This window comes from Aedes aegypti, chromosome 2, assembly GCF_002204515.2.
Source record: "Aedes aegypti strain LVP_AGWG chromosome 2, AaegL5.0 Primary Assembly, whole genome shotgun sequence".
NCBI lineage: Eukaryota > Metazoa > Arthropoda > Insecta > Diptera > Culicidae > Aedes > Aedes aegypti.
In genome coordinates, this window is record NC_035108.1 from 62,563,336 (window position 1) to 62,588,328 (window position 24,993).

At 36.7% G+C, this 24,993-nt stretch overlaps 1 protein-coding gene across 13 annotated transcripts in view; it reads left to right on the plus strand.

Moving 5' to 3' along the window:
- The window catches only part of LOC5576943 (sorbin and SH3 domain-containing protein 1), a 554,761-nt gene that overhangs the window by 166,256 nt on the left and 363,512 nt on the right, over positions 1-24,993 (plus strand). For 6 of the 13 annotated variants that reach the window (XM_021840992.1, XM_021840990.1, XM_021840993.1 and 3 more), the window contains exon 1: positions 20,443-20,867. The exons of 3 other annotated variants lie outside the window; for them this stretch is intronic. The gene's annotated coding sequence lies outside the window, so the exon portion shown is untranslated. Of the gene's footprint in view, positions 1-20,442; positions 20,868-24,993 lie in introns of those variants that run through there. 4 more of the 13 variants (XM_021840996.1, XM_021840997.1, XM_021840999.1 and 1 more) reach the window with 2 other exon arrangements.

The following is a 24,993-nucleotide window of genomic DNA, read 5'->3' on the forward strand; positions in this document are numbered from 1 at the left end:
TTGTTCTTTTATTACCAACCGCGAATTACAAGATTATGTTATCTCCCGAAGTAATATCTGGATTTTTAATCGAGTTTCTCCGTCCATCCGAAATCCCATTTTATACACACTTTTCAACTATCAGAATCTTTCAAGTACAAGTCGCAGTAATAAGCATTGCGACTGTCAATAGCAGTTTGTCGAGGGCAAATCAGCATTGTAGATATTGAAGCATTTCCATATTGTAGACGAATTTTCAGCTTAGCAATGGAATCACCATCTTCCATAATCTTTCCTAGGGTTTTTATTTGTAATCATATACTTAAAACTAAAGAATTGCTTCTCCGGAAATTCACGTGCTATCTGGAGATCTTGAAATTTGCCAAATGCTGAGCCAACTAAAAGATTTTTCAAAGCATCGAATTTTGCATCAAACAGCTTTTTGAACGGTATAGATATACAAATATATTTGCATGTTTGTTTGATACAAACTTCTCTTCGAAAATCTGTGGCTAATTTATCAGAAAAAGCTAGTAAACTACGTTTTTAACTCCTTAAAAAGTCTTCAAATTAGAGATCCACAACTCAAAACAACATAATTGTCAATACAACTTACTGGTCCAGTGTTTGTGGACTTTGGTGTTGAGTTTCAAAAATATATTTAAAATTTATTATAAAAAAATCTGCTCTGGGGGGGTTTTGACCCCCAAAACCCCCCCTTGGTTGCGCCACTGGCTACCTGAATTATTGTTCTGCAAAACTTCAAGCTTAGCTTAGCTTAGCTTAGACTGACTACACATATCAATGGTTGCTATTCCGTGATTGACCGAAGTCAGTGAAAATGCACAAAGAATCAACTAGAAGTTCGGCTGGGATTGGCCATAAACTTCTTCAATATGCATAATTCAGTGCCTCTATTTATACAGGGTCAATAACGGCGCCGGCCACGTCCTTGCAGTCAGGTGGGATTGAGGGAAGGAATGTTAGTGTGTAACCTTTGCTGTTTGGAGACCGTGTTTGCCTCTGCATCTCCACAAAGGTTACTGGGAAGGATGTTTGTTAATGGGGAGGATCGTTGGGTCAAAGGATTCACTTTGATAAGTGATTAGACCATGATAAATAGTTTTTTGTCAAATATAAGTATGCTTTTATGAAAATATAATATTTTCATTTGATATGAAAAATTTCCATGTAAAGGAAAACCATGCCGACACTTGAGGTGACGAACCATTCAAAGTTTGTTAAACAAATATCCAAACGCAACACTCCCACAGCTGCCAGGACGAAAGCATGTGTTATCATATTTTACTTATTTGAAAAGAAACAAAAACTCGATTGGCTGGAACATCATAGAACACTCTTATTCTTATGCCGACACTTACAGTGGCGAACCATCCAAAGTTTGTTGAATAAAGTGAACCTTTCGCAAGTCTACACTTGTAGTGTCGAACCATTCAAAGTTTCTTTTTATAATTACAAAAATAAAGATAAAAAGAAAGGGGTGTTTTGAAAACAAAAAAATGTTAAACATAAATAATTCATGAATTAGAGTTTATGTCGACACTCACAGTGACGAACCATTCATAGCCTGCTGAAAAATCATATCCACGTCCCACCGTTGTATCGATTAAATGTGCAGTCATACAAATTTTATAGATTAGAAATAGTAGCATGAAACGAGCTCACCAATTGATCCGTCATCCTTGACTGAGCAGCAACAATCCGCATTCAGCTTAACTCGTTTGCTCGGCTATATAAAAGCACTCAAAGAAAATAGGCGCACGACCCGAGAGGAAAAACAACTGACGACTGCTCGGGCTTTCTTGACGTACTGCCAAGGAGCAATCGTCAAGGTCGAAGATCAAACAGAACTAACCGACCGCGGAACTTTTTCACTTCACTCGACCGACGCGCGACATGTTTGATCCTGCCCTCGTCACCCGCTCCCGCAGGAGCAAGCGTCAAGGTCGGAAGATCAAACAGAACTAACCGATCGCGGAACTTTTTCACTTCACTCGACCGACGCGCGATATGTTTGATCCTGCCCTCGTCACCCGCTCCCGCAGGAGCAAGCGTCAAGGTCGGAAGATCAAACAGAACTAACCGATCGCGGAACTTTTTCACTTCACTCGACCGACGCGCGACATGTTTGATCCTGCCCTCGTCACCCGCTCCCGCAGGAGCAAGCGTCAAGGTCGGAAGATCAAGCAGAACTCATTATTGTTCTGCAAAACTTCAAGTTGAAAAATAGCAATAGCATTAATTTTTATTCCTATCGTCTAAAAAAATTTATTTCAATAGTTCATGCACAGTTTCCTTGAATATAATACGAGAAATCCTATCAACAACCCTAATAACAATAATTTGGATAGAATGGGCATGATAACAATCCGTGCGGCCATCAGATCCACTTTCATTCAACTCTTTAGACATTTTTACATAAAATACAGGTATTTTCTCAAGGATTACTCGTTGCGTTCAGAAGATGCAGAATTCTTCATCGGTTTGTTACCTTTTTTCCCCAATGTGCAATGGTCGAAGATCACGCGAATGAAATCGCGACTAACATCCAAACCTTTCCACTTTTCCTCGCAAGGAAGCCATAGGATATGGAATGTGACCACTACATGAAAAAGGCTCACCGTATGAAATAATATAAATCACAACTTCCTCGGCGCTCAGCTTTCCCAAAGAGGGTCTGCTTTTTCATTGCCGTAAATTAAGCAATGTGAGAGAACCTATACAGAGGAATGATCTTGTATTATCTCTCTATCAGTGTTAGGTAGCTGTTGAAAAATACTTGAAGACATGCCTGAAAAAAATTAAAATTTCCAGGGGAATTATTTATGAAAAAATTGTATTGTTAACAAGATCCTTGGCAGAAACTATGATGGATTGCTGGTGAAATTCTTATTTGTGAGGTTGGAGCTTTTGGAATGCTACACTACGATTTTTTATTTTAGTTCAAAACAAATTTCTTCAGGTTTATAGCAATGTTGAACTTAAAACTACTGCATCAATCAGTATAAAAGTAACATTTCAGAGCTCTATCTCCCCTATGCTACGAATCTTACCGTATCCCAGCTAGCAAAACATTTTACCAAAAAGCCCATTTTTTGATATATCATAGGTATTTCTTCGCGTGATATGTCTCACATTTCCCTCGGGACACATAGTTAACTTAGTGGCATTGTATGAAAAAAAGATAAAGCTTTCATTGAAAACTTTAAAAAAATGGCGGCCGTTTTAGATTTGGCGGCATATTGAATTTCGTCAGCAAAACTTTTTTTTTAATTCTGAGACCATCATCAGAAAACTGAATAAGATAGGCTACAAAAACTAGGTGAGCAATTGTATTTACTTCATGTTATTAACGATTTTGAAAACATGTTCTTCGATTTTGACATATATGACTAGTGCCATCAATGCAAACGTCATTTTTTTTGTACAACAAAGAAACCAGTTTTCAATCGTTGATGTTTTCTTTGGGTCGATTGAAGAATAAGAGTATTACTTTATGTGAAAAAATCTGGTGGCCATCTTGTATTTTGACGCCATCTTGATTTTAAGTAGAATAATAATTTTAATAGAATGAGTCTTTCACCATTATCTGATGAAACGAAATATAGCGGCCAAATTCAAAATGGCCGCCATTTATTTTTTAAATCAAATGAATGCTACATTCTTCCTTTATACGATGCCATTAAGTTTGCTATGGTTCCAAGGGAAATAAGACACATATCACGTAATGATGTATCGATGATTTATCAAAAAATAGGCTTTTTCGCAAACTGTTAAGCTAGCAGGCGTTCGAGCGATCCACCAATTTGAGAAAACCAAAATGACCACCTTTTTTGTTCTAGCATATACTAACCTGGGAGGGAGAAACCAATACAAAATTTCTGTACATCATGGTGAGCCGATATTCCGCTGTCACGAACTGTCACTGTGAGCCCAGATCTCAAACATTGGACTAACATGAAAAAAGCGCGTAACTGATTAAAACACATTTTCGTATTTCTTCAAAAGTGATAAAAATCGAATGAAAATCAATTCATGCACATAACGCAAGTAATGTCACGTGAGCACTATTTAATCTGATTGAACATAAAGCATTGAAAAACGCATCGTTCTACTTTTTCCAATGAAAATGAATATTGAGTGCATAGAAAACTGTGGCCCTTTTTTCATGTTTGTCAGGAAAGATCGAAGGTGCACAACAAAAGGAAACTACCGATTTTTTCGAAGCCTGCCTTGATTGATGTTGGCAAGCTGGAGTTATCTTACAGTTCAAAATAACTTTGTCTTATATTTCGTGTGTAGTATCGGTGCCTCCCTCCCAGATACTAACCATCAGTGACATGAAATTGGAATTCTAATGTGCCGATGGCGGCCTGCTTTCAGTGAGAAATGCTTAGATTCTTTTGAAGACGAAGAAATTGCATTCATACAAATAATATATTTGACTCGTATTCAAAACTTAAAACCTTTGATATATTTACCGAAATCTTTGGGATTATAGGGAGAGTTTCGACAGGGAGAGCACTCAGTATAAGGCATCGTCGAAACATGCAGCGATCATGGTCCAATAAAGATGACATATTTGAAGAAAAGAAAGCTATTTTGAAGAGAAATGTTTGTGTAGAAATTTGCACGTCTTTTTGATAAATAGGGCATTTTGAAAACCGATAAATTGACGTATCGCGTTCAATTTGAAAACAATTAATAATGATTTTGAATCGAAATATTTAGTAAAATTTTAAGTAAATGTGGTCAAACTACAAATTTGGTCTAGCACTTCCTGTCCCCCAGCTTCGAAAAGTTTGACTTGTTACATGACGGATAACAATACAACCACTAAATTTGAAGTAATAAATCAATCGGCTTATGTGTCTGATACCGGGGGATCTTCCCGTGATAAAACTATAGAGATACATAAATGAACTTTAAGATGAACTCTAAGAAATTTTACCAATACAATGAAGATCGAGTCCAACTGAGAGATGATTCATTGTTTATCGCTTTACCCAGACCTTGATTCGCAAAGAAATGTTTACACTTTCTGTGACCGTGAATCCTAAACAAAAGACCAAAACAGTTGCACCCAAGCAACGATTTTGGCCGAAGCGACATCGGTTGGTCCAACGAACGATTTGCAGTGATTCACTTATCCCCCATTCTAGAATAAAGAAGACTTCACCTCTTGCTTACGATCGGACATGCGGTGGGTAATCGAACCCCCCTCTGACATTTGTGTTCAACGCGTCCCTCTTCCATCCGCAACAATCCATACAACACCCTTTCCGTGCTGCCTCCCATAAAAGAATAACTGTCACATATGGAAAACATAGGCATTGAAAAAATGTCGCTCAAAGATTGAAGTTTGTCTGTTCATACAAATCTTCGTAATTTTCTAGTACATTTCTGCACGTAAATTTTATTAAGTACTACCGCCAGTTTTCTTCCATATTCATATGTCACACGAATATATTGAGTCCTTACCAAATGGAATAGCGCAAGATTTTTTTTTTAATTTTAATAAAATGGGTTAATAAGCAAACTTGAGACATACAAACACCGTTCCATTTTTATTTATATAGATAGATAGAAAAATATGAGACTCTATAGAAAGTAAAATTTTGCACAATAATTTTCGAATGCAATGAATAATATACATTAAGCCGAAGATAAAGCGAAGCCAAACCTCAAATTTTCTACAGCACAAATCTAGAGAACCAGACAGTGGTTCAGGCTGAAAACTTGATCGATTGGTCACAGGCTGGTGGTGACCTGAGAGAGACTCGCAAAGCGAATGCAGCCCGCCGTTTTTATTGCTGAAAAAGTGAAATGTATTGTACTCAAAATAAACTGTTATTAAAAACCTCAGCCAGCGGAGCAGTTGTTTCCAAAGTTGTTGATAAATTTAAACACAAGAATAGTTATTTCTAATGTCTGCTACGTTTGCTGGCATGAAATTTCACTCAAAAGGCTTTTTATGATTCGGTGTGATACAAACGCAATCATTTTTTGCTAAGAGGTTCATACGAGAGTTTGAATGCCTTGCGCATGATTCGTATAAACACAAAGTGGAATAAGAAAAAACCTAAGAAATCACAGAAAAAGAAGACCGTCTTCGCGAGTCTCGTCTCAGGTTGTGACCAATCGATTAAGTTTGCAGCTTGATCCGTTGTTTGGTCTCTATATTTGTGCTCTAGAAAATTTGAGGTTTGGCTTCGGTTCATCTTCACCTTAAAACAAATGTTTTGCGATTGGAAAAGGGTTTGTTTCGAAAATTCACATGAGACGGTTATACTTTCATGGGCAGAATATAAGTTGGTAATCCGGCCCAACCGATACCGATCGTCGTTGAAATCGAGAAGCATTACAAGGAGAACCTCGTTTTTGGTCTTTGTCCCCCCTTCATTCAACTTGGAGCCATGTGTTTACCGACAGGCCTACTTTGATCGGCTGCGAGCTGTAGAAGCCGGCCGGCCTGCTGCGACGCAAAACCTGAAGCAGAGAATTGGGTGGAGGATTGTAACAATCTTGAACTTGCGGTGGGCATTGCAACCACCACCAGCACTGAACCACGCCACAGTACAAACAGAGAATGAAATTTGAAATGTCACACCGTTGTTTTTTTTTCTGTTGTTGTTGTGCAGTAACCTGATAGCGGTGTCGTCGTTGTCATCGACGCGACGCGCGGTTATCGTAGTTTGACCGCCGAAAAAGGAGCAACCGAAATGAATGGGTGGAAAGTTTCCCTTCTGTTCGTGTGGCTTGCGAGCTCCACACCGCGCCCCAATGTTTTTTAAGGGTATGCGATATATATTTTTTTCATGTCGATACGGATCGAAACGAAGCATGACATTTTTCACACTTCTTCTTCGTAGCGCTACGTCCAAACTGGGACAGAGCCTGTTATTCAGTGTATTGATGAGCACTTCCGCAGTTATTAGCTGAGAACAGCTGCCAATTGAGCATTTTTGCATGTGTATATCGAGTGGCAGGTACGAAGACTCTCTATGCCCTGGGAAGTCGAGAAAATTTCCGATCCGAACAGATCCTCGACCAATAAGATTCAAACCTATGACCTTGAGCTTGGTCTTGCTGAATATCTGCGTGTTTACCACTAGGGCAATCTGGACCCCTTATTTCTTACACTTTTATAAAATGGAACGAAATATGGAAATGTTTCATATAACTGGGTACAAAATACAATTTTGCACGAACTTTTTCAAAAAAAACCTCAATATAATTTTTATTACGTGGCATACAATGCACTATGGAACAGGGACGCAATCTGGCGGGACAAAATTAATAACTCGGTAACGAAGCGTTTCCGGTATTTGGTGTCTTCGGCAAAGTTTTTTGTTACTACGAGGACCATCTACTGACATAAACGGATAGTTCGTTAATCGTCCGCATAGGTGGCGCCACAATCTAACTTTTTACTGTGACGTTCTAGAGACTTGGTATGTTCGGCAAAGTTGTTCATTTTGATAAAATAAACAACTCTCTCGAAGACGTCAAAATTCCACAGCCTACTGTTTTCGATTTATTGGCGATATTAGAGAAAATTAGTGAAAAAACCATTTTTTTCACCGAATTTGACATTTTTCCTAAGAACCTTGTCATATAATATTTTTTGCTGATAAATATATAACAAACGCAAGCTCTGGTGGAAACATTTTAATAATTCGACGCATAAAAATTAAGAAATTACGAAAAAACCTGAAAAATAGAGCATTTTTTGAACCTTAATATCTCCAAAAGCGCAAAAAATCGCAAGCTCAAATTTTCAGGTAACATAGAGCAATACTTGATGAAATGGATGTCAAAATTCCAGAGAGGTATATTTTGGTGTTTTTGAGATCTATCATTTTTTCTTACTGTGATTATATTTCTCCAATGCAGTTAATTTCCATGAGGAATCTGAAGGGACGATCGACTTCAAGAAATAACGAGTCGTGGAACAAAAACTTTCAGAAAACTGTTCAAAAAAGCCATCATAGTAGCCATGAAATTCAGTTTAAGAGCAGTTCCTTGAGTTGATATCGAGTTATGTAGATGAAAGTGTAGATTAAAACTGGGTACATAATTGTTTTTCTTCAATAATTCAAATTATGTAGTATGCCATGAAAGACTTGATCATGTGTCAGTTAATTGTTGTCATCATGGTTCGAGGTGAGCAATTTATTTTGTGAATGTGTTACTTTTAACACGAAAAATAAAATTTTAAAGCATATTCATGTGATATCTCCAAATACTAAAATTTCAGAGCGCACGATCTCTTGTCCGGAGCTTGTAGATTTGTTTTAAAGCGGAAAGAGCGTTGATTCTTGGATGTTTCTAAACAGAGGATACAGATCAAAGATATCAATTTGGAGATTCCTTCGATTTTGAGAACTGTTAGGTTGTTTAACCTTAAATATCTGTTTAATCACCGGATTTGCTTAAATTTTGAGCTTCCGGAAAACTGTGACAACGAATTCGAGATGAAATCCAAAGCCAGCTTGTGCTGTGAGCAGATATAATAATTTCATGAAATAATAAAATATATTTTTCCGATAATTTAAACATACACTTAAATATTTGCCATGACAATATTAATCGCGTAATGGGAAGGAATCCGAAAAAAAAATTAAAAAATCTCAAAAACACCAAAATATACCTCTCTGGAATTTTGACATCCGTTTCATCAAGTATTGCTCTATATTGCCTGAAAATTTGAGCTTGCGATTTTTTGCGCTTTTGTAGATATTAAGGTTTAAAAATTGCTCTATTTTTCAAGTTTTTTCATAATTTCTTAATTTTTATGCGTCGTATTATTATTTTTTTTCCACCAGATCTTGCGTTCGTTGTATATCTATCAGCAAAAAATATTATATGACATGATTCTTAGGAAAAATGTCAAATTCAGTTAAAAAAATCGGTTTTTCACCAATTTTCTCTAATATCGCCAATTACTCGAAAACAGTAGGCTGTGGAATTTTGACGTCTTCGAGAGAGTTGTTTATTTTATCAAAATGAACAACTTTGCCGAACATGCTAAGCCTCTAGAGCGTCAAAGTAAAAAGTTAGATTGTGGCGCCACCTATGCGGACGATTAACGAACTATCCGTTTATGTCAGTAGATGGTCCTCGTTGTTACAAAAAACTTTGCCGAAGACACCAAATACCGGAAACGCTTCGTTACCGAGTTATTAATTTTGTCCCGCCAGATTGCGTCCCTGGCCCATAGTGCAATGTCTGCTTGTTTTCATTAATAGTGTTCCGGGCACGGTGTACTATATTAAAAAGGTGGTATATTCCGTAAACTGACAGCTGGTTGATGACGTCATTCCTATCCACCTCGAACAAATTTGCAAAAAAATATGATCTAGTGGTCCGAAAGGTATATGGTACGATAGGAGTGACGTCACATATTTACAATGAAACTTGATATTTACATCAGTAAAGAGCCTGCCTTGTTATTTTTTATGCCGTGGTTCCGGGCAAACGTCTTTCTGTCATCAATTAGGCTATAGAAAAATGAAATGCAATCTCTCATACCAAATGACAGTTTTCTTCCGTTTTTACGGGTTACCGGTTTTGGCCAAGAGCCAGTCGTAGCCTTAGTATACATCGTTTTACATAACCAATTAGTATGAAATCATTTGAGTCCAGAATAGCACATTCACATGATAGAGCCACATTCGTTTACTCATTCAAATTGATTCAATACATAAGAAAAATAATTCATTTTCTTTTTAATTTGAACTCCCATGCACCTAACATGGCTTTGAGATTGGCCAATTTGGGGACCAAAACTAAATTTCTGGCAGAAACTGGTTCTGGTAGTGTTTTCTAGACAATCAATACCTTTCACTTTCTAAAATCGATTTCAGCGCATTTTGAGCACTTATTATTAGTAAATAGACTAAGTAATCCATCCAAACTATGTTTTTCCATCAATGCGTCTTGTGAAATTACTCATTCAAAGCGAGAGATTTGTCTGGTCTCATTCTTCGATCGTTCCAGAGACTTTTCAAACTTACTCCTCACACAAATTAGCCTTGGAACAATGCAACAGTAAAGAAAATGTGTAATCCCGCTGACCCGTTCTCACGCCAGAAACCAAAATTTGATCGTTTGTAACAAAACCTTTTGGCTCCCCATGCTGAATTTCAGGATCACACCACTTTTCCGGATCTTCTCTAGGACTAAAGAATGGCCATTCAGATTCTGACGAAGGCGATAACATTGATACAATAGGGACCTACAATTTTGAATTAGGGTAACTCGGTGTAATACGCCCCTACGGGGCAATACGCCCTTCTTAATTTTCACAGGATTGAGGCTTCTTATACACGTAAATATGATTACATTTCTTAACTATTCGCGAAAAAATGGTGTTGCGCATATATGTTCTTTGAGAAGTAAAAACAATCAATAGAAATTCTAAAACTATCGAAAATCAGGTTTTTGGCGTAAAATTATGCGTCCGATAAGCAAGCCTTGCCGTAAATGAAGCCCTTCCTTTACTATTGCACATATTACCAAAACTTTTACCGGAAGACGACTGCTAATGGACCCCTTTAAGCTACGCAAGTGGTGGAATTCTCCTTGGAAACGTTTCTACAACGCTGTGGACCTTTTTTCTATGGGAGGGGCATATTGCCCGGGTTGTTTTGAAATGTAAACATTGGGACAGTTTACAAAAAAACATCTTGTACACTTTTTAGAAGCAAGCTGGAAAGATAAAATTGCATGCAGACCATGACCAACTAAATAAGCAACACCTTGACATAAAAAACTTTAGGAGTGATGTATTTGCTACTGCGATAGGGCAGTTGTTCCGTAAGGGGGGGCGTATTACACCTTTTAACCTTATATCTTGTTTTTATTAAATATCACTGAAACCGACAACCTTGGCTGTTATTCTGCTCAAATAACTGCTTATTCATAATAAAACTTAAATAAAAAATGCTTATTCATAATAAAACTTAAATAAAAATGTGATTACTTAAAAACCTATCTTAGTAAACAAATAAAAAACAAAACAAACAAAATGTATAAGGTAAAAAGGTGTAGTACGCCCCCCCCTTAAGGAAAAACTGCTCTATCGCAGTAGCAAATGCATCACTTCTAAAGTTTTCTATGTCAATGTGTTGCTTACTTAGTTGGCCATGCTCTGCACGCAACTTTCTCTTTCCAGGTTGCTTCAAAAAAGTGTACACGATGTTTTTTGTGAACGGTCCCAATGTTTACGTTTCAAAACAGCCCGGGCAATATGCCCCTCCCATAAAAAAAGGTCCACAGCGTTGTAGAAATGTTTCCAAGGAGAATTCCACCACCTTCTAATCTTAAAAGGGTCCATTAGCAGTCGTCTTCCGGTAAAAGTTTTTGTATTAAGTACAATAGTAAAGAATGGGCTTCATCCCCAACCTGAGGTTTGCTTATCAAAAGCAAAATTTTAAACCAAAAACCTGATTTTCGATATTTTTAGAATTTCTATTGATTGTTTATACTTTTCAAAGAACATATATGCGCAACATCATTTTTTCGCGAATATTTAAGATATGTAATCATATTTACGTTTGGAAGATGCCTCAATCCCGTGAAAACGAAGAGGGGCGTACTACACCGAGTTACCCTACTTTAGTTTTTGCAACGTGAATACCACTCCGAAAAAAAATCATTTACTTATCGAAATTTTAAACATCTTATACTATTTTGTCCCAATCTAAAATTTGTTTCCAAAGGGCAATTTGAGATGTAAACTATATGAATAGTGAATAATTTGGCTGCACATATTTGCACTTTTTTATTTTAGCCTTTCGCTTCTTGTCAATTTTCTCAACAATTTTCCCGTAATACACGGGTTGAAATCAGAATTCAAAAACTAGATTATGGCTCATGATATCATGATTCCAGCGTGTTTTCGTCTTATGAAAATACACAGTACCAAAAAATAATGTGATTTACGTCTTTTGGGATGCACATAAAAGAAGCGAGCCGAATGACGTAAATTTGTGTCCAATTTCAAATACGTTAGTGTCTGATTCGGGAAATGTCGATCACAGTTCCATAGTTTTCGTGTCCTTTAACATGTAAAATTACATTTTTTGTTCAATACATCTTCAAAGACACGTTTTTGTGTCGTTCCATCACTTACATCATGTGTCATTCAGTCATAACCAGAATTACGTCTAGAGTAATTTTCATTATTTTTAAGAGTGTACACCATTATTTGGACTCATGATATCATGAGTCAGATTGCCGTAACGCAACACACGTTAGGTTTTTGTAGCTGATTGCTCGGAATCATGATTCAAATGCCAAAAATGCTGAGTCGCGTATCCGTTTATGATCGACAAAATAAAAAAAAAAGTTAAAAATAGCATACATTGAGATTCGAGCCAAGAACCTTCCGATTGTAAGCCACGTACTCTACCACTCAACCGCTTCGTCATCTTGAATCAGCAGTGATCGATACGAATGAGATGAAGCAAAGTGCGCCGCTTAGTGTTTTCACACTGGATGTTACGCTTATGAGGAATCATGATTATGACTCCAGGAACCATGATTTGTGATCCTGATATTATGACCTAACCAATTTATGAATTTCATGATTTGTAAATCATGGTGTGGGGATCAGATTTTTATCCGTGTAACAACTAAAGATTACCACAGGGGATAATTGAATATTCTAAAATGATTTATATCGTCATTACTATGTAAGTTCTAACACTATAAAAGTTTTCGCATCGTGAATCACACAAGTAGCCTATATACATCATATTACTTATTATTTCACTTTAGGCCCTATTTAAAAGCTCATCTCAAAAACATGTTTTATGAAAACAAACCTTCAAATTTGAATCTCAACACTCGTAAATATGACATGAGATAGTAAAAATATGTTTGGCTGCAAGTTTATATAGAAACTGCCAATAGTGGGGGTGTCGTTGCATAACCTCAGACAACAAAAGAATTCGTTTTTTTTAAACAACATTATAAAAACAAATAAACTAGGCCGATTTTCAGGAAACTTCCACTATTCCGGATTGGGACCCTAATGCGGTTATTCAGGATCAGTCGATAGAGATGTCATTTGATACGATTCCGAGGCTTTGAATTCAAATCGTTTGGAAGTAATTGCAGCACTCTAGGACAATTGTCAGGATATGTTCTTATTTACGGAAGTTAAGGATCTTCCGGAAGACTAAAAATAAGTTATTCAGGATCAAACAGAGTCAACTATGGTGGAACTACTCGGAGCTCATAACTGTAATTTGTTTGATAAACAAATCCAGCTCTCAAAGTCAAATTAAAAATGGTTTAAACGTCATTTAGTTCATGGAACGGAGTAGAGTGCAATGGAACGCTATGGAACGGAACGCATAATCATAACAAAACAGTGAAAGGGGTAACCAAAAGTAAGATATTCTGTAGTTTGTTGGGTGACTAGAAATTCAAATTAAAAATGAACCTAAACGGTTTGCGTGAGGTATCGTTCAAATTAGCGACGGTGCACGGTAGTTCGCTACGAATTTTAATATTAATTGCTTGCTGATTGACTTCTTGTAAAATTCTTTGACTTCACCAAATAACTAGTTTTTTGCCTAAGATCTTATCAGAAATCATTTTACGATTTTACAAACAGCCTGCTCTATTTCTTGAGAGTACAGAATTTTACGGATTCAAAAAGATATGAAAGTTATTTTAAAACGATTTCATCAAATTATCTTAAATGATTAATTCATCAAATATGACCAAAAAATGATTAAAGATAGCTCCACATTTTCCTCTGGAATTCCACCTGAGATTTCTCTAGATGTTTTCCTTTTCCGATTCTTCAAGGATTTCAGAAATCATTATTCCAGATTTTATTCAAGAAACATATCTTGTAAAACCTCGAGTTTCTTCAAATAGTCGTCAGCATTAACTCAAGGTTTTTGTTTGGGAATGCATCTTTGTAACATTCTTCAAAACACAAGGCGTCATAAATTGCTTCAAGAGTGCTAACAGAGAACTTACGGGGAAGTTTGTATGGATTCATCTTATAATTCTCCTGAGAAATTCGTCTGTATTTTTTTTTTTTTCATTTTTCGTTTTCACTAGAACTTGACCGCTTAAGGGATTACATGTTTTTACAGAATCATTATCATTTTTTCTTTTATTCTTTAGTAAATTCATCCAGTTTTTTTCTATAGATATTTTTAGTAATTCCTCCAGATATTCGTTTATAGATTGCTTGAGATTTACTATTAACTTGATGAACTCCGTCAAGAATCTCTTAAAAATCCGATTCTGATTAAAAATTTTCTGCTTATACTAATCCAAAAGATGTTCAGGAATACCTCTTAGAACTCCTTCAAGAATTTTCTATTACTCATTTTTTATGATCATCCTGAGCAATTTAATTGCAAGAAACTGTTAAGACTATCAAAGAATTCCTGCAGGAATAGTCCCTGAAAATGTAAAGAGTTCTTGGATATTATCGTAATAATTTCCCCATAAATAACTGTTAAGTGTGAAAAAGTCTGCAGCGTACTATTATTTATTAATCTTATTTTTCTGTGTATTCTATATTTAGATATTTTTAAGAAAATAAAAAAAAAAAATTGCAGCAGAAAGCAGAAAGCAGAAATTTAAAAAAAAGCTGCTAAGCTCTTTTTTACTATTTTAAAGAAGTTTCTAAAGAAATGAGTGAAGTGATTCTTTTTTGGTAGATATATTGATTTATATATTTAGTGTTGATCTGAATTTTTTATATATGTATTGGTGTTTTTTCAAAGATATTTCTGAATGAAGTTTTTATAAACTCATGGTATGAATTTCATTAAAAAAAATGGGAAAATTCCTCAGGGAAGAAATTGATGAAATAATTTTTCATAGAACTCATAGGATATTTATGTCAGAGCCCCAGCAAACAGGATACCAACAGGATATCTCAAGCTAAATGTTAGAAGGAAATCAATCTACAAATGAGTTTCAAATAAGTAATTTCGAAAGGAATTATTTTAAGGCATTTGTTGAGAAATTGGATGAATTGATAGTTAAAGTGTTTAAAAAAAATACTAAGAATGCAGGAAAAAATAATTGGGGACAAGGAAAAATCCGTAGATAAATGTAGAGATGTCTAGAGAAATTTGGGAGTTATTCGTGGATAAAATGCATAAGGAATATATTTTTTGAGAATTCTTTGATAAATTTTATGAAATCTTCATATCCCATTTCAATTACTGGCTTCACTGCCGGTCAATGGGACCTTAACCAGTCAAATTTTCATACTTTTTTCATTCTGGAATTTTCTAAGGCGTTAGTGAGCCCGTCCCTCAGCCAACAAATTCGCGATGACGAACGTAATTACCACAGTTGACACTATGCGTGAAGCTCCGATTTCTTTACATGGCAAAGCATAAGAAGTCGATTTTCAAATGCTTCTTAAAAATTCAAAACATAAATTAATTTAATTTCTGTTAAGTGTACGGGGTTAGACTTATGGTAAGGTATATAATCCGCAGAGTACTGAGGAAAAAATCTAAAAAATAAAATAATGTGTCTGTATTGTAGCCCATCAAAATATTTTTAATAGCTATTGTTGTTAACTCCTCTACCGGCAGCTTCATTTTTCACCGCTAAAAAATATTCAAATTGCGATAACTTGTTTGTTTCTCGATATTTTTGCACAATTTTTTCACAAGCTCTCAAAAAACTCTTCTGATTTAAGAATATGTGCCGATATTGATAATTGGTCATATGGATCCGCAGATGTTACAAAATTCCTTGGCGCACCGACGCGTAGCCATAACCCACGTAAATATCTCAGGCTAAAGCATTTTCATCGTATTCGAATATTCGCTCCTCGGAATGATTCATTATTGCGAGTATGCTGTGAAAAAATGAAGTAATTTTGTGCAGCCCCCTTTGAGTTATGAGCATTTATGTTTCTGATACCACACTGGACAAATAAAGATCTTGAAAATTCTAAAAAATAAACTCATTTCGTAATTTTCTGATTCCGTCAAGAATTCTGAACCGATTTTTAAGATTTTTCCAGAGTAGCTCCTTATTACCTGACATTGTACAGTGCACATTTTATTTTTTTTCATAAATTGATCAAAAACAAAATGGCCACTAAAGACATTTTATATGGAGAATATTGGTCCCCCAAGGAACATCGGAATATCTTCAAAACTAGATCAGCAATGATTAATATCGACAAGGTTTCTTAAACAAAAAGAATTTTTTGATATCTTGTGAAAAAAATGGTGCAAAACTATCGAGAAACAAACAAGTTATCGCGATTTGAATATTGTTTTAACGGTAAAAAATGATGCTGCCAGTAGTGGGGTTAATTTTATATAAACATTTCACATTTCACTTCCTACTTGCCGCTTCACGCATCGAGTAAACTTTTTTCAGATGGCAGCACCGTGCCTTCATTGACTCGAATTGAATCAAGACTCTTTACGAATTCCACTTTGCTAACTGTGAAAAAAATTGAATGTTGATGACCTTCATAGGTTAAGGTGAAGATGAAACGAATCCAAACTTCAAATTTTCAAAAGCACATATCTGGAGAACCGAAAACCCGTTTGAGCTGAAAACTTAATCGATTGGTCACCACCAGCTAGTGACCAATCGATTAAGTTTTCAGCTTGAACGGATGTTTGGTTCTCCAGATTTGTGCTCTTGAAAATTTGAGGTTTGGCTTCGTGTCATCTTAACTTTAACGTTCCATGCAAAAAGGGTAAAGAAGTTATCCATAAAATGATCGTTTTGCGTGAAATTCGTAAATATTTTTGAGGTCACTCGCCGCTCCCTGATGGAAATTCCCGCTACGCCCATGATTGAAGGCATTTTTTTTCGGAACTCACCGCATCAAAACCAAGGTATGTGCACTGTACTTTGAAGCCAGAGTAAGGTGTACTCATCTCATCTCATCTTTAACATGCTGGCCGTTCTGTTTCTAAACATTACTGCCTGGCTTGGATGATGCTGAAACTGAGACTAACCGTGCGGCCTTTAGAATGGACACAATTGTAAAAAGAGAAATAAAAGTAACCAATCAGAAGTCATTACTGCCTGGCTACGATGATGCTGAAACTAAAACTAACTGTGTTGCCATCAGTGTGAACGAAATTGTCAAAAAAGAAAGAAAAGAGTAAAGCACACAAGAAGCAGATACGACCAGATAAGGATCCTAGACAACCAGAAGTCGCATAACAGTATACGAACAAAGTCGTTTATTTGTACAAACTGTATCACTCCCACACTACATGATGGATGAAATCGTTTGATCGATGAGTTTCCTTGCAAAAACGCTATTTTATGAGTTCATATGTACGTTCCATTTCGTCCCGTATGCTTGTAAGTACATACATAGTAAGTCGGATCAGCCCGAAGCAGGTGTCAAATAAACTTTATTATCATAAATTAAGTCGCATAAGAGTACAGTTTAATTCGCAAGAAATCTATACACTCGCATTGCATGTTATGTTTCATCATATAAAACATGCACGTATGTCGCCTCCACTTTTGTACGTATAAGGCCTTTTCGCGACATCTTATACGTGAAACTTGGAACATATAAACATCGCATAACGCAAAACGGCCAGCCCTTCCTCATTTACCCTGTCTGGTTTTCTCCACAAAGTGAGCATAATGTATCACCTTAGTGAAGTGAACCCGTCTTGATCAAAACAAAGGCGCCATTGTGGCAGCATTGGCCTTTTCATATGACGGGTTCGTGTATGCATTTGTTTACGTTGGTGGAGTAACGTTGCATACACGAGCTTGTCATTTCCATAGAAGAACTGTTGAGTAGTGTCCAAGTAAGCAGTTTTGAAACGTCTCGTAAAAAAAACCTATTGATGTTCTATCAAATACACAAAGCTACGATGGCGCTATCTGTGATTCAATGATCCATTTATGCTTATTTTTGTGCTTTAATTTCAGCAAAGCAGCTTATCGGGGCAAAGGCCGCCGGTTCGGTCGCCGGAGTGATTTTTTTTTGTGTGTTTGTATATCAAGTATGTTGATAAAGTAGCTTGTGGCTGCTTAGTCAAGGATGAACAATCAATTTGGTGAGCTCGTTTCATGCTTTCATTTTTAATGTATATTATATTATGGAACACATTTCAATCATGACAACGATAGAAAACTCACTTTTATGTATTTTTTTTAACAAAATGTGAATGGTTTGTCACAATAAGTATCGACGAAAACTCTTGTTATTGTTTCAAATTAACATACCTCATCTTGTTGTCATCAGGTTGTTTTATTTATATGATGCAGTGGCGTAGCCAGAAATTATTTCTTGGAACAGTAGGTCTTGAAAAAAAAAAAAATTGACCAGCATATACAAATAAAAAACCTTTTTCAAATCCAAAACATCCAAAACTGCTAAATCATTCAAACTGTATATTGCAGTACTAAATTATCTCAAATTTATGCATAAACACTGAGAAACAAGAATATAAAAAAACATATTCCGGATAATCGAGTCTAAATTTCCGGATGAGGATAATCGAGTCCGACCTGTATAACTAAACAAGTTTTGGCAAACAACACTGATAGAAGATTGATAGAAAATTTGGTGTGTACATGCAGGTTTACGAAACGAAACGCAATCGAAAAAGAATAATTTCGCCGCAATGAATTCTGCGGTATTCCGCAGAATTTCGTTTCCACCGTATTTCACGGAACCATTCCAAATGCCGCATACCCTCAATAAATATAGAACACTGACACTGATTCGTTCGACAGGCAAGAGAAACTTCGTCATTCGATTCGAAATGGGAAATCAAATGATAGTATAGCTACCAGTCGGCGAGGCACCTTGCCTAATTGATATTTCGATTTGTGCGTTTTTGGAGCTTCCTTCGAACGACCGACTGAGCGCAGAGTAGGTCACGTGCTTCCGTTAGCGCCTCTCTCCGTTACTTTCACTGGTCGCGTCGTCGATATCTGATAAGTGCAGTAACCGAACGGAACTAAAACTTTGTCAGAGCTGGGTGTAGTGCATAGCTGTTTACATTGCTGGACGGTTTGTGGAGAACTAGTCTTGCAAGAGCGGTAGAATCTTATCAGTTAGGCTCGTTTTTTCGGAGAGGCGTAACATCTAGATAGCGGGGCTCCTTGAAGGTGTTTGTAGTCGAGTTTAGTCAACAAAGCAGGCTATATTGGATGGAGCGGAACCGGAAGTGCGGCATGAGCAGGAGTCACATTCGATATGGAGCTATTCGCGTAGAGTTGGAGTGGCCCACGAATAGCTAAAACGCAAGGGCATCTGTTTTTTTGTGGAGCAGTAGGCGAGTGTTTTCAGTTTTCATAAATCTCATCCATGCGGCGAGGACTTGTGAGACTCCCCTTTGGTTTAGTATTACGAAGCCGTTTAATCGAAGCAGGCGGAAAATGACGACGACGACGACGACGACGGGTCGGGAAAGTTACGCGCCGGTTCAATTCTCAAGTGGTAAATCGTGCATCATCTAATCAAGAGACGCTAAACGATCATCAAGTGCGCGCGCGGCGCAAAGAGTGAGTGAGCAGGAGAGAAAGAACAAGGTCGGTCGCGAGAGTGGCAGAATATTGAGAACACCAATAGAAAATTGAAAATTGCTTCATAGAAAATCAAAAACTAATTCACCATAACAATGAGGTCCCCTATTTTTTTTTAAAGATATCAAATCTTATCGCCACATTAAATTAACAATCCAAGATGGTCACCAGATTTATTCACTCGAAATAATACTCCTGTTCACTCGGAGAAAGCACCAACGATAGAAAACATGTATTTTGTTGTTTAAAATAAGATTGAACTCGCCATATACGCCAAAATCGTAGAACATGATTTAGAAAATTGTTCGTTTCATAGGGTTACCTATGTTACCATTACTCACCTAGTTTTTATAGCCAATCTCACTCAGTTTTTCCTAAGCTTTCTGATAGTGGTGTCCGAATTTGAAACGAGCGGTGTGCTAATGGTGAAAAAATATTTTTTTCTTGCAAAATTCAAAATGGCGGCCAGATTTAAAGTTACTGCTGAAATTTTTTGAGCTTCAAATGAAAGCTATATCTTTCCTTTATACGATGCCACTAAGTTTGCTATGTGTGTTAAGGGAAATATGAGACATATCGCCCAAAGAAATACTTTAGATTTAACAAAAATGAGCTGTTTCGCAATCTGCTAGCTAAAGAACGAGAGGTTCACCAATTTAAGAAGCATAGACTAGCGATCAGGAAAGTTATTTAGTGGTACAATTTTCAATTTAAGTTAAAAAAAACTTGCAATGTTATTTATAGATCAATTTCGTTTATATATGTAATATGCTAAAATATGCATTGGCATATAACTTCATTTATCATGATGCAGTTTTAGATTTTCTATGAAGCATTTTCATTCTCTTACAGTCGCAAAAACCTTTTGCCCGCGAGAGCAAACCCGAATTGTGCAAAATTTCGCCAGATAGGTGCAGTAAGGCCGCGATTCTAGCCGTCGAAGGGTCGCCACTCGGAAGGGGCGTATGTCGTCGCGTCTGTGTATACTCGGGCGTAAGTGACAGTTTTCGGACCGGTGATTTATCGACGGTTTCGCGTTATCGTTAGCGCCCCCACAATTGGGGGTGGGGTACGCGCGAGGCTACCGTATAAACAAATCGTGGATCTACAGTTCAGAAGCGGAGCGCAGATATTGAAGGGAACAGGGTTGACAACGCAACGTGTGGTGCGCGAAAAGGTGACAATACGCAAACCGATATCGTTCGTGCCGGGCAAGAGTTGCGCATATGGGCCGTGTGTCTAGCGCTGCCTAGAGTGTTTCGTTTATCAGGGTAGTGTTGGTGAGAGATAGAAAAGATTGTTTTGTTTTATTTGAGAATAAGCGGTGCGAGGTACCATTTAAATTGCACATTAGGGTGGGACATTTTTTTGGTCACTGGTTCAGCGTTCAACTGGCAGGGATGTTCGATGGGTTGACATGTCTTATTTTCAAATCATTTATGGCATTGTGAAGACCTTGGGTAGTAGAGAACATATTTAAAAAAAAATAGACTCCAAGTCTGAAACACTTTTTGTGAGAGCTGGTGTTCCTCAAGGCAGCATTTTGGGTCCAATATCTTACAATATGTTTACATCAGACTTACCTGAGTTACCTCAGGGATGTCAAAAATCTTTGTTTGTGGATGACACAGGCCTCTCCGCCAAAGGACGAAGCACTGCGTGTCATCTGTAGTCGATTGCAAAAAAGTTTGGAGATTTTTTCTTCATACTTCCAAAAATGGAAGATTTCTCCTAATGCTTCCATAACTCAACTAATAATATTTCCACATAAATCAAAAACTCTTTATTTGAAATCTTCAAGTAGACATGTTGTCACGATGAGTGAGATTCCAATAAATTGGTCAGATGAAGAAGTATCCAGCGCTCATAGTAGGTATAAATTTAACTTTCAAAAATCACATTGAGTGCATTGAAGCCAAATGTAACAAATATATGAAATGTATGTAACTGTAACAGAAAATCAAAACTTTTTCTTAAGAACAAACTTTTGATCTTCAAACAAACGTTTGATCTTCAAACAAGCGTTTGATTTTCAAACAAATTTTTAGATCAGCCATGTTGTATGCTGTATCAATTTAGACTAGCTGGAGTAATACCAGGAAGAAAACTCTGCGGAGGAATCAAAATGAAATTTTGAAAATGATTCTGAAGCTCCCTCCCTAATACTAATGAGCTACAAAGAATATCCAATGTTGAAAAATTGGAACAAATGTCAAATAAATTTATCAAAAATTTTAGGCAAAAATTGTAGCAATCTTAATTTAGTTTTACGTTTTACCCAATAAGGATGATAGTGTTTTCTAACACAGAACACCTAGATATAAGAATTCATTGTAATTTTTAAAATGATACTGAAAAAGAATTAAATCAGAATGTTATTAAGGTATCTGTCTAAATTTCTCTTCAACTATTAATTCGAAGATTTCCTTCAGCGGAGTTCATCACAAGCTTACCAGGGCACTTTTCTCAGGATTTTCGTTCAAAATACGTTGGAGAGGTCTATAAAAGTTTTATGAGGGAGGAGTTTGTTGTTTTAGTTAGAGACAACATAGATGAATACTAGCTTATAAATTTTTTTTGCAAAACAGAGCCGCTTATCATACTTATATGAAGGTTCAACCAGGGCTGTCCAGAAAGAGCCGTTTATTCTAAACTATGCTTAAGTTTCCTGCGCTCCATGTATAAATCAATTGTATCATTTGACATGGGCAAATGTTCGAGACAAAGCCTGTGAAGAATCTCACCCTATTGTTGACGTTTTAAAAGTTTTCATCACAAAGACATTGAACTTAATGACTGCATGATGAACTTTGAAGGTATGCTTCCAATTCCTCTCTAGTAAGGAGAAAGTAACAAATACAAATCATATTCAAGGAGAAAAACAAAGTCTAAACAGATTAAACAATACAAAAAATGAATAACTATTTTGTTTCGTTTCCATTTCCCATATTATAACTACCATATAACATGATATGATGATTTTCGCTTTTTATGGGCCATACTGAAGAATCTAAACAAAGTCAATTATATCACTGCTTTTTTTACTTTGGTAATTACTGTTGAGTTATCCACTATTAGTAAAAGCCTAAGTAAAGTTAGGCTTGAGAGTTTTATGTCTATAGAAGAAGAAACATTTGTTCACTCATACAGGCTTTCTTTATCAAAAAAGAGATATTTACGAAAAAAAAGATTTTTTTATAGAAATTCTTTTTGAACTTTCGTAATTATAGATGCAATTCCAAAAATATAGAGTTTAAACATTCTTCTGGGAATTTCTACAGGAATTTGTCTAAAAGATCCACACGACCATGCTAAGGGTCGTGGGTTCGAATCCCGCTGGTCGAGGATCTTTTCGTAAAGGAAATTTTCTCGATTCCCAGGGCATAGAGTATCTTCGTACCTGCCACACGATATAGGATGCAAAAAATGGTCAATCGGCAAAGAAAGCTCTCAGTTAATAACTGTGGAAGTGCTCATAAGAACACTAATCTGAGAAGCAGGCTTTGTCTCAGTTGGGACGTAACGCCAGAAAGAAGAAGAAGATCCACATGAATTCCTACAGAGATCGTTCAAGGAACACGTTTAAATATTCCTATATAAATTTCTCCATAAACTCTGCAAGGACTTTAGAGATTTTTCCAGCAATTATCCATATACTTCAGATTTTTATTTCAAAAAAGTAAGAGGTTGTTTCCGAGACACGATTATTAAGTTGACGTTGGATAACGTTAGCCTCTTCTATTTCCTGGCTTGAGACCGTCACAAACTTATGAAACATTTCTACTGCTAAAAATCCAAATAATTTTCACACTATTTGTTGCATGTCAATTCTGATTTATTATATACATTGTGTGTTATTATTTTGTGTTAATACAATATAATCACTTTGAATGTATTCAGAAACTTAGGCGATTATATTGAAGAATTGATTTTTAAGTGTATACTTCATCATTGCTAATTTGGTGCGATTAATTCAAAATAACTCTATTCCATTGATTTTGTGGTCCTGAAAAGGGCCGTTTGGTTTGTTTGTTGGTTGGTTAACACTTCAACACCGATAGAACTGGTCGATGGAAGAAGAAGCCTGAGCGGTAAATCTTGCTCTCCAAACATATATTCCGGGTGAACGTTAGGTCCACGCATGATCCACTAAGATTGATTGCTTCAGTGGGATCCGAAGCCAGTTTGAGGTTGAGGTACTTCTCCATGAAATTCGCAAACTCCATGTTCTTCTCTTTGCTCATATCGATGTTGAAGTTGCCTGTCACGATGATTGGCATAGTCTCCTTTTGATACTTGAACAAGTTCCGCGCCATGAAGAACTTCTTCTGCTTCTTTGTTGTATCCGGGGAAATGTAGAGACAAACCAGTAGTGCCCGACAATTCATTGTAGTGATCTCGGCAGCGCAGATGTCACCATAATCATCTGACAAGCCCAGCTCTACATTATAACTGGTGCAGAGTTGCGGATCGTGTGCGGCACAGCTATCGTTGCTGCAGAGTTGTTTTGATGTATAGCGACACCTGCAACTCTAACGTTATTACGCTTAGCAGTTGTGATACAGGTGAATCCATTCAATACCGTGTGGCTTTGAGCACCATCCCATGCCTCGGAAAAGTCCAGGATATCCACCATCATCAGCACAGGATCGGCAGAGATATCGGATGCGTATTCCAAGAGGTTTTGAATGTTTAAGCTCATCAATCTGCAAGCAGACTTGCAGCGTTCGATGGTCTCAAAGATTTCCAGGATGTCAAAGACCTCAGAAGGGCACGGTTCCTTCTCCCAAACTTCGGACATGATTGTTCACAAGTACAGAATGCAGTACAGAAGCCACTTGAATATTAGATGTTGGTTCATTAATTGGCTGGATATATTGATTTGATGTCTGTGTTAGGGAAACCAATGGTACAAAGAGTATAAAACTTTTCCAACCCTGTGTATTTTGTCAATTCTCACAAGCCGAAATTTGACGATCTTTTATTTAAATTGAGTGCATATATAGATTTAGCCACAGGTACCTATTTTCAATTTTACCAAAACCATTCTCCTCGTCGAAGTGGACGATTAAAGTGATACATATAATAGGAAATATCGTTTAAGCTAACTCTTTATCAAAATGTTGGTGGCCTTGAAATAGGCCGTTTGTTGTGAAAGATGATGTTGACGGTGTGACCGAAGGAAGGTCGCGGCCCATCAGATGACTCGACAGGACGAATTCGTTGTTGACTCTGAAAGAGTGGGAAAAAAGAGTTATATATTTTGTAAAGTTTCAATAGTTTAGTCATGAGTTTAGTCATGAGAATCAATAGTTTTCATTGTTGGAGTAGATTCGTAGAAAGATTTCCAATCGATTGGTGCAAGAATCTTGAAAATCTATCCGGGCGTTAGTAAGTTATTAACAGTCAAAATCTAACCACCTTTCGTGACGCGAGCGATTTTTCGTTTTTCGAAAT